The sequence below is a fragment of the Suricata suricatta genome, chromosome 12 (assembly GCF_006229205.1).
Source record: "Suricata suricatta isolate VVHF042 chromosome 12, meerkat_22Aug2017_6uvM2_HiC, whole genome shotgun sequence".
NCBI lineage: Eukaryota > Metazoa > Chordata > Mammalia > Carnivora > Herpestidae > Suricata > Suricata suricatta.
The window spans coordinates 105,230,326-105,239,765 of record NC_043711.1 but is presented as its reverse complement, the minus strand read 5'-3'; the positions used below and the strand labels follow the sequence as shown (position 1 = coordinate 105,239,765).

At 54.6% G+C, this 9,440-nt stretch overlaps 1 protein-coding gene across 1 annotated transcript in view; it reads left to right on the top strand.

Annotated features, from left to right (window-relative positions):
- Nucleotides 1–1,222: 1,222 nt before the first annotated feature.
- The window catches only part of DIDO1 (death inducer-obliterator 1), a 32,776-nt gene continuing 24,558 nt past the window's right edge, over nt 1,223–9,440 (top strand). Inside the window, exon 1 of the mRNA XM_029918133.1 lies at nt 1,223–1,346. The gene's annotated coding sequence lies outside the window, so the exon portion shown is untranslated. The remainder of the gene's footprint in view (nt 1,347–9,440) is intronic.

Below are 9,440 nucleotides of genomic sequence, written 5' to 3'. Positions count from 1 at the left end.
GGGACCGGCCCTCCGACAGCCGCGCCGGCCGCGCCGGCCCTCGCTGCGCTCCCGCCGAGAAGAGAAGATGGCGGCGGCCGCGGGGAAGGCGGGAGGGAGGGGGCGGCTGGGGGGGAGAGCGGGCCGAGTGGGGGGGCCGTTGAGGGGGAGGGCGGCCGAGGGAGAGCGGCGGGGAGAGGGGGCCTCGGAGCGGGGTCACCGCTTGAGGCCACTCGGAGGCTCCCGCCGCGCGTGGGCGCGTGCCTGGGGCTGGGTCCGCCGGAGGAGGGTGTTTGCCCCGGGCCTGGGCCGGATGTGAACGGGCCGGAGGGCACTTTAGCGCAGCACCGTCCGTTCCCCCGAGTCAGCAGCGCGGGAGGCCCGCTGGTCCGAGGGCAGGGGCGCCGCTCTTCCCTGGAGGTCCAAGTCCAGCGGGCGGCCGTTCGCACGGTGCCGCCGGCCGCGGCGGGTCCTGCCCTCTGACCCGGCGGGTTCGTGGGCACGGCCTTGGCCGACGCGAAGTTTCGTTCGCGGACCCTTTCTTGGAGTGTGGGTGCTGTTCCCGGCGTCCACTTTCGTGTAACCGGAGGAGCGTGGTTTCCACCTGCTCCCAGGAAGGCGCTGGGACAGACGTGTGGTCTTTGGTGCCCCAGGAAGCAGAGGAGGCTTTCGGAATATCGGTTTCGTTGAAAAAGAATATTTGCCTCGTCATAAAACACTGATCTTTAGTTCCCTGTTTATTTTGTCATTTTGACGCATGCGGGCCACGTTTGTGTCACATTTTTCTCCCCTGGCCCCCTCTCACCTTCCAGTGTCCCTGGCGGTCGTCCCCCGTCTGTCCCACCTTTGACCCCCGGGTGCCCATTTGTTTTCTCCGGCTTCCCGCTCCGGGGCCCCCAGCCCGCCGCTCCGCGGCCTGCCGAGCCCCTTCCGCGTGCTGCCGTCCCCTGGAGGCAGGGAGCGCCCGGAGCAGGGTCTGCTGTGAGCCGGCACCCAGCGTCCCCAGCCTGGGGTGCGTTTCCTGAAGGCCTTGAGTCCTCCGCCTCTGCGCCGTGCTTGTGACCGCTGGAGCCCAGGGCGGGTTTTCCGTTTGAATCCAGCACCTCCTAAGTGAGCCTAGACTCCGGCGCAGGTCGCAGCAGCGGGGGCTGAGCTCCGGCGCTCTTCAGGCGACCCTTGCCCGGGAGAACGGTGCCCGTGTCGTTTGCACCCCGACCGAGTGAGATCCGAGCATCCCGCGCCCGCTCTGACCTCCAGGAAACGGCGTCGGGAAAGGAACTAGCCAGGAGCTCAGGGGCTGTGACTGAGGGGCCCACCCCAGACCGTGTTCCGTCACAGGCCCCGGCTGAGATTCGCTCCCAGGAAAGGTGCGTTAGCCGCACGTTTTAAGAAAGGAGCATCAGTGTCCCCCAGAACAACTCCCCAGTTCACTCAGCGGGCATTGCTGCCTCCCTCCCGGGTGCCGGGCACCTGGCACCCAGCCTCGAGAGGACTTGCCAGCCCCTTGCTGGCCAGCCTGTTCTACTGGCCGGTGTTCTCGGGACTTTAGCTGGGAATTCAGACGGTGCGTGTCCCATCGAGCTCGGTCTCTTGTTAGTACTGGATTCAATTCAGGTTATTTCAGGCAGAGTTCTGTACTGATCAGAACAAAGAACACAAATAAAAAGTTGTGTAATAACAGGGGGTTCCCCTCTGGGGACTGTCCTGTCCCCCACAGTGTGTGGGTGTGTGCGCATCACAATGGCTTGTGGAGGAGAGGTGTGGCTGGGGGCCTGAGGGGGGCCCCTCAGTGCTTCTGCTGGCTTTGTGCGGGGGAGTGGAGTGGGGACTTGGGCTCCCGTTTTCTATTGACGGCAGAGTTTTCGGGTCGTGCTGTCGACGCTGTAAGTCCTACTACTGTAGGGTGTCTAGCTCACAAGGAAGGAGTCTCAAGCAGCTCAGGGACCTGTTTCTTTTTTGTTTTGCTAAGTGTTTGCAAGGTGTTCAAGGTTTTGGTTGTTTTATATTTTTGTTAGCATGAGACACTTTATCTTCATACGCCTGTCCAGCCATACCAGCCGATTTCCGTTTGGCTGTGCAGAGCAAGGACTGGATGTCTTTACAGCTCCCTGCTGTCCTTGGGTCCCTGCAGCATGGGGCGCTCTCACAGGCCAGCAGACTGAGGAAGTCCACTGAGAAGGCTTCTCCTAAACGGGGTTTCTCCTTTGTGTGTTTTCTTATTACACGGTGTGGTCCCTTAGAGTGGATACCTAATAATTCTCTCAGAATAGTTAGCGCCAAGTGACTTGTGCGGATTCCATTACAAAGGCTCTGAGGTTAACAGTTGATGGAAACATACTAATTGGGAAAGGGGTCAAAAACAGTCCAAATTGAGCTCCCTTGGTGTGAGTGCCCACACTGCTGGAGAATGGTTTCTCTTGTTTTGATCTCATTTTATTTTTTGAGTACAAATTTTGAGAGTAAGCTATTGAGATTGAATAGATAATTGTGCATATTTATTAATAAGGGTTCTTGTAGCTGTGACTAAAATGTAATCACTAGATGTTGATTAACCTGTATAATATTTCTCTCTTTGGGTATCAGAGTTAAGTGCTTTGGTTTTGTTTTTCATATGCTGATACCGACTTTTAAATGGTGTTTGTGGGGGCACCTGGGCGGCTCACTCGGTTAAGCGTCCAACTTCAGCTCAGGTCATGATCTCACGGTTCATGGGTTTGAGCCCCAAGTGAGCTCAGAGCCTGGAGCCTGTTTCAGAGTGTGAGTCTCCCCCTCTCTCTGCCCCTCCCCAACTCGTGCTCTGTCTCTGTCTCAAAAATAAACTATTAAAAGAATTTTTTAAGAAAAGTTTAAAAAATAAATGGTATTTATCACACCTTTATAAGAAAGTAAAGGAGATCCCCACCCCCCAAATGAACACCAGAAGCCATTCAGAAGCCCACATCACAGCTGTTTTCCTGTTCCTGAATGTGGGTGGGGGGTGTGGCCGCTGTGCCCCTCACTCCTGTGGGACCGACTTCCATGGCAGTGGTTGTGTGGTTTGTTGTCCTTTAATTGCGATTTTAAAGAATTCCATTATGTGGATCTTTCTTTTTTTTCCCCTCCCAGAATCAGTTTACTGATGATGGGGATGGATTTGTGTCCCTTTGTTTAAAAAAAAGCGTGGCAGGGAGAGCCCTTCTACGCGCACCTGCCCTCCCCCAGCTGTCTCAGCCAGGTCGGAGGGGGCGTGTCCCCTGGACCCTGGGAGCACCTGCTCTGTCCTGGTGCTGAGTACAGGAGGGCATCTTGGTAAATATCCAGTAGAATGTCCTAGGACCCTCCCCAAAGGCTCCCCAAAACGGGCATCGTCCATTAATAGATGACTTCCGGCTTGCTTGCTGTGTGCGGGCGCCGCTGTCACTTGACATGGTGTAGTTTCGTGTATCCTTTTAGGAAATTGGGTGGTCACAGTTGTTCCCAGTTCCCAGACAGGAAAGCACCGCCCAAAGGGAAGTGCACTTTCCCAGCACGTCTACCTGTTAGGTTTACAACTGGGGCTGAAAGAAGCCGGTGTTCTTGGGGCGCTCTGTAGTGCTGCTCCTTGGGCCTCTCGAGCCCTGCCTGCTTGTCAGAAGTACCCCGCTTACGTGTGGAGGGGGCACTGGTGACTGCCTTGGCCAGGACTGGGAGTGCTAATCCGGCACAAGGAGGGGTCCCCTCCCCACCCCGATGCCCTAGCCCCCCATGGAGATGATGGGGCCAGGTGGACGTGAGTTGTGGAGCCTGTGGAACCTGTGGATCGGTTAGATTGTGATTTGCGCCGTCTGCTTTTTCTCAACGTGTTTTAGTAGTGAGAGGTCCGGTCTCCGCACTTGGCGCACACGCGGCGGCACGGGGTCTGAGGTCGCCTTGCGGACCGCTTAGCTGGCAGGCGTGGCTCTGCGTGGATCTGTCAGAATTGATAGAGAAGATCCTGCTATTCTGTAATTTCTTTATTCAAGCCTGGACATTTCCCGCTTACCCTCGACCCCCAGTACAGAACTGGACTTTGGCTTCAGCTCATCTCAGAGAAAGTAAAAAAAGACTCTGGCTGAAATGCAGTGACTTCTTGACCTTAGGTCTCCACCGTTGGTGTTGTCTCTTGGCCAGCCTGTGGCCTGCGGTCCCAACAGCACCGCTCACCAGGCAGGTGCTCAGGAGACAAGGCCTTCGTGTCTTCTCCAACCATGTTCTCTTTGCCGTTGGGTGGCAGCCACTGGGAGTCTGCCATTTTTTAACTGGAAAGAAGTGGCTTCCCAGTAATCACTTGAAAGTGTGGTGGAGGGTGTGGAAGAACCCGAGATGGAGCGATGCTGCTGCTCACTTAGCCTTGCTGACGAGGAAGGACCCAGCACTGACTGCTTTCGGCCCGTCAAGAGCCGTCCTGTAAAATGACCCTTGACATCTGCTCTTTACCCCCAAGCGCAAGACATTTTTCTACACCCAAGGTTACTGAGGGTATCACAGAGGCTTTATTTACGTATATCTCTTTTTACTAAACTTGGCATTTAAAAGATGTTTAAACTTACTTGTTTTTGAACATAAAGCCTTGCATGTTAACATGAATAACATAGTATAAAAATTACTTTTTAAGACAAAAACAATGACAGAGGTAACATTTTTTTCAACTTCTGGCCTGACAACAGCTGGGCCCTTACATCTGCTGCTGTTCACAGGCTCAGCTTCCAGAAGCCGTTGGCGCCCACTCCCAAATGGCCAGTGGGAGAGGTGTGTGATGCTTGTGGTTGTGGGAGGAGTTGACCTCGGGGACCCCCTGGAAGGCTGCGGACCACAGTTTGAGAACTTCTGCTTTAAATGATGGTTAGAGGTGTGCCCTGTTGTTAGGAAATGAGAATTTTGCAAAATAGTTTGCATTAACGTCTGGGAACATGGGTCACTCTTAGGAGGTTAGATAACGTCTTCGATTTTTATCGGCTCGGCCACGTGTTTGCTTTCCGGGGAGAACTTGGGGTAAGGCTGGTTTGTTGGCCGTGCGCCCCTCCCCCTCCAGGTAGACCACCTGAAATGAAGCTAGAGGCCCAGAGCAGGGGCCTGCTGGGCGGGAGGGGCTCCGAGACTTCTTTGGGCCTTCCGTCGTGTGGCCTGACTGCGGTGCCCGCGTGAAAGTGGCACTTCATGTTGACTGTAAGATGTCCTGTTCACAGCCTTGTACTAGACCTTAACTCCTGCTGCCGTGAAAATGGGGGTGAGAGTGGCTGATGTTGGCTGTGGGATGATGCAGGCCTCCTGTGGCAAGACCCCAAGAAACAACCACAGGGCGGGGTCCTGCAGCAGTGCCTCCGCTGGTACCGAAAGGAGTGCCAGCCAGCCCCAGGTGTGGCTGGGACCCGCACGGTCCACTGTGGATATAAAAGCAACAGGCTGGCCAGTTGGGTCTGGGTCCTCCCTGGGGAGTCAGGATTCTTAACTAACAGCTACAAGACCTAGAGACTCTTGGGGGAAACTGCTCCCCAAGTGCCCACAGGGGTGGCTGCATTTGAACATCAAACTGCCCAGGGAAGTGACTTCTGGTGCCCTCGTCCTCTCTGTGCACGCACGCACACCTCTCCCCCTTTCTGTCGGAGAAGGAAGGAGAGGGGACACTCCTGTCTAGGAAACCCATCCCAATGTCGTTGTTGGACAGTTAGCAGCAACCAAGCTTGTCCAACATGAAATTTTTTTTATTTCTACCTTTTTAATGTTAATTTTTGAGAGAGAACGCAAGCAGGGGAAGGACAGAGAGGCGGGGACAAAGGATCTGAGGCAGGCTCTGTGCTGACAGCAGCAAGCCCCACACGGTGCTTGAACTCACAAACCATGAAATCATGATCTGAGCTGAAGTCGGACACTTAACTGACCGAGCCACCCAGGCACCCCAGTGACAGATTTTTCTAATGAACCCAAGAACGGTATTCAGAGGATCACCAGGAGCCAGGTGGTGGTCTTATCTTAAGAGCACCAATCCCCCAGGATGTAGCGTTCCGGTGGTCCCTTGCGGTGTTTGAAACCATGTTTTATTCAGAGAGACCAGAGGGGAGCTGGCTCCGTCTGCTTGGGCTGCTTGTACAAAACACCTTTACCGCTCACAGATCTGGAGGCCCGAGACCAGGGTGCTAGCTAGCACGGTCAGGTGCTGGTGAGGGGTCTTCAGGGTTGAGGGGACAAGAGAACTCTATGGGGGGCTCTTCTTAAGGGCACTGATCTCATTCATGAGGGCTTTGACCTAATGACCTAGGCACCTCCCATCTCCTAGGAGTACCATCACCTTAGGACTAGGTTTCAACGTGAATTTTCAGGGGCGTGCACGCTGCAGACCATGGCCAAAGCCCATTCAAGGGGGCGGTGTAGGCGACTGTCCATGGCATTAGAGAAGAGTGGAAGTGTCATTTCCTTCCCCTTAACCTTGGTACCTTTAATGTGGCTGCTCTGACTGCTGACAGCCATGTGGAGTCGCCCACCAAGGCCACAAGCCTGTGTTCCACAGCAGAAGCTGGATAGAGGCACCTCCGTGCCCATTGCACGCCCACGATGACCTGGAGGCCTGGCCGTCCCCACGAGGCTTTCAAGCAGCAGCTTCTGATTTTGACTCCAAACGTGTATAAAAGCAGTACTGAGATGGTAACCAGGGTCATTTCTAGATGCCTCTTTATGTGCACTTCGTGTCTGTGTTGTGGACACCTTCACTTCGTCAGGATAAGTTTGTTTTTTTAATATTTTTTTTTAATATTTTTTAATGTTTATTTTTGAGAGAGAGTGTGTGAGCAGGGGAGCGGTGGGGGGACAGAAGATCCAAAGCGGGCTCCACACTGACTGCAGGGAGCCGGATGCCAGGCTCAAACTCATGAACCGCAAGACCATTCGCAGAGTTGCTCAACTGACTGAGCCGCCCAGGATAAGTTTAATAATGACCCTGGCTTTTGGTAGCAGAGCTTCTGAATTAGCTGGAAAAGGCTTAAATCTAATTAACACCCTCAAGTCAGGTCCTGTGTAGACGTTCAGGTTTTTAAAAAGTTGGATTTTTAAATTGACTTTGTGGGCCCAAGCCTCTCTTTTGTCCGTGGTCAGAAGGCAGGCATGGCATTTGCTGCCATAGACCTCCAGGGTTGGCGAGCAGGGGGGTGCTGGTGGAGCCCGCCGCTGGCCCCCCTGGTGGTGCTCCTGCTCCTGTGCTCCTACCTGTGTGCTCCCGGGGGCTGTCGAGTTAGGAAAGACTGGCGAAGTCTTTCCTCGTTAGTAGTAGTTAGAGTAGTGCTTGAGTAGTAGTTAGAGGGATCTAGCACCTTTTCTGCCCTTCATCGTGAGCAGTGAAGGGTGGTTTTGAGGAGGGAAGACTCTTAACAAATACAAGAGTCAGCCTGGGCCCGGTCTATCCGGATCGGAGATGGCGGTTAATGAGGCAGCAACAGCGAGGCTGTGTTGTGACTCCGGGCATGATTTCTGGCCTGCAGGTTAGAGTTTTTTTCAAAATTGACATCATTTGTTTTGAATATCATTTTAGGGGGTTGGAGGTTTGGGGAAGCACCGTTTTGCCCCCAGGTGTGCGGTGGTGTGGCCGACTCGCAATGTTGTCATTGAGAAGCTGCGCTGGCCACATCCCGAGGTCGCCCCGCTGTGACCCGGGCACCGGCGTCGCGGTGGCATGGCTCCGCCTTGGAGAAGCCCGTGTGTTGGGCCGGGAGAAGCAGAGACCTGTCCTCGGGCACACCGCAGTCCCTCCCGGAGGCGAGTCCTAGAAGTTGAGCCCTCAGGTTACTGGGTTGAACGTTCTGTAGCACTGACTCAGCTGCTTTGGGGGATGGCAGGTTGGCTTTGGTTGTTTGTTTTGTTTGTTTGTTTAGTTTTTTGTTTTTTTTTTTTTAAAGAGAGCCACATGGAGAACTCAGTTGGTTAAGCGTCCACTGCGGCTCAGGTCATGATCTCACAGTTGGAGGGTTCAAGCCCCGTGTCAGGGTCTTGTGTGGACAGCTCGGATCCTGCTTGGGATTCTCTGCCCCTCCCCCACTCCTGTGCAGGCATGCGCTCTCAAAAATAAACATTAAAAAGAAAGGAATCACAACTGTCAGCTTAACGTTTTTAATCTGAAGGGAGAATTCGGTGGTTTTAGAGCAGTTTTGTAGGAAGAAATGCCTGGCCCCTTCTCTTACTGAAGCGCTTTGCACGTGTGCGGGGCGGGGCATGCCCTGCAGTGAGCTGGCCAGTGTCAGGGGCCTCCGCGGGCTGCGGGCACCGCGAAGGTGAATGGGGGGGGGCCTCTGGGGGGGAAGCCGGCCGTCGTCACTGCTGGTGCTAACAGTGGAGGCTTTGAGTGCAAATGACAATCTTGAAAAGCGTGTGTCTACCAGCATGAGCCCGGTGCCGCATCGGGGCAGCTCCAGCATCTGTGTCCCCGTGCCCTCTGCCCCGCAGCTACCCGAGTGACAGCCTGCCGGCCGGTCCACACCACCAGCCCCCCTGCGCTGCACAGGAGCGGCGGCAACTGTGTCCTTTCCGCGCTGGAAACAGAAGCTCTTTGGGCCCTCAGCTTTGAGGAGCATAAAGGGCTCCGAGAGCTGCCGGTTCTTGCTCCCCGGCCGTTTGCTCGTGCCGCCGGGAAGCCCGTCCTGTGTGCCCCGCAGCCAGGCTCAGCACGCCCTCCTCCTCTCACCGGGCGGCACTCGTAGTGGAATTTCTGGCTGAGGAAGTTTTCTCAGAGTTAATGTTGCAAAGGAAAATATAAAGTCAAGATTATCCGGAATGCTCCAATCTAATCTGAACGTACTGCATCTCATCCCACTCATGGAAGTAACTTGATTTTTCTTTTTTAATTATTCAAAACTCCAACCCAGGAATGTTTATTTTTCAGATTAAAGCAAATTTAAAAATTTTATTCCTGAGAACATTTTAATTTCTGCTTCTGTAGACACTCTGTTGTGAAATAGCGAAGGGAAGTTTTTCTGAGAAGCGAAGCGCCTGAACCGCGGCCTCCATTGTGGCGCCTTCCCCGTGTTTGAGAGATTTGGTGGCCGCGAGGGCGCGTCTGGCTTCTGGGAGCGGAGCGGGCGCCGTCTCCTTAAGAGAAGGGTCAGAATGTTGGTCTTCGTTGCAGGGCCGCTAAGGCGACCACTGGGCAGTACCGTGTACCTGGTGGAGCTCCTACCTGGCCGAGGGAGAGCAGGACAGGGGCTGCTGGAGGCCAGCCGGGCGGGCGGAGCAGGGCTGGTGGGCTCGGTGTGCGCTGTAGCGGAGTGGCATGGTGCCAGAGAAGAACGTCCGGGCAGAGAGGACTGAACCGCGTCCACGTGAAGGAGCTGTAAACAATAGTCTTCTGAAGTCTTCCTTGGCCCCGTCACTGAAACGACAGCATTTTGAGGTTTTTCAGTGCTTCTGTTCACATATGGTTTGGTGCCGCCTTTTCATGTTTTCCGTTTCTCTGTCGTTGGGTCTTACTGAGCTGCATCCACGCT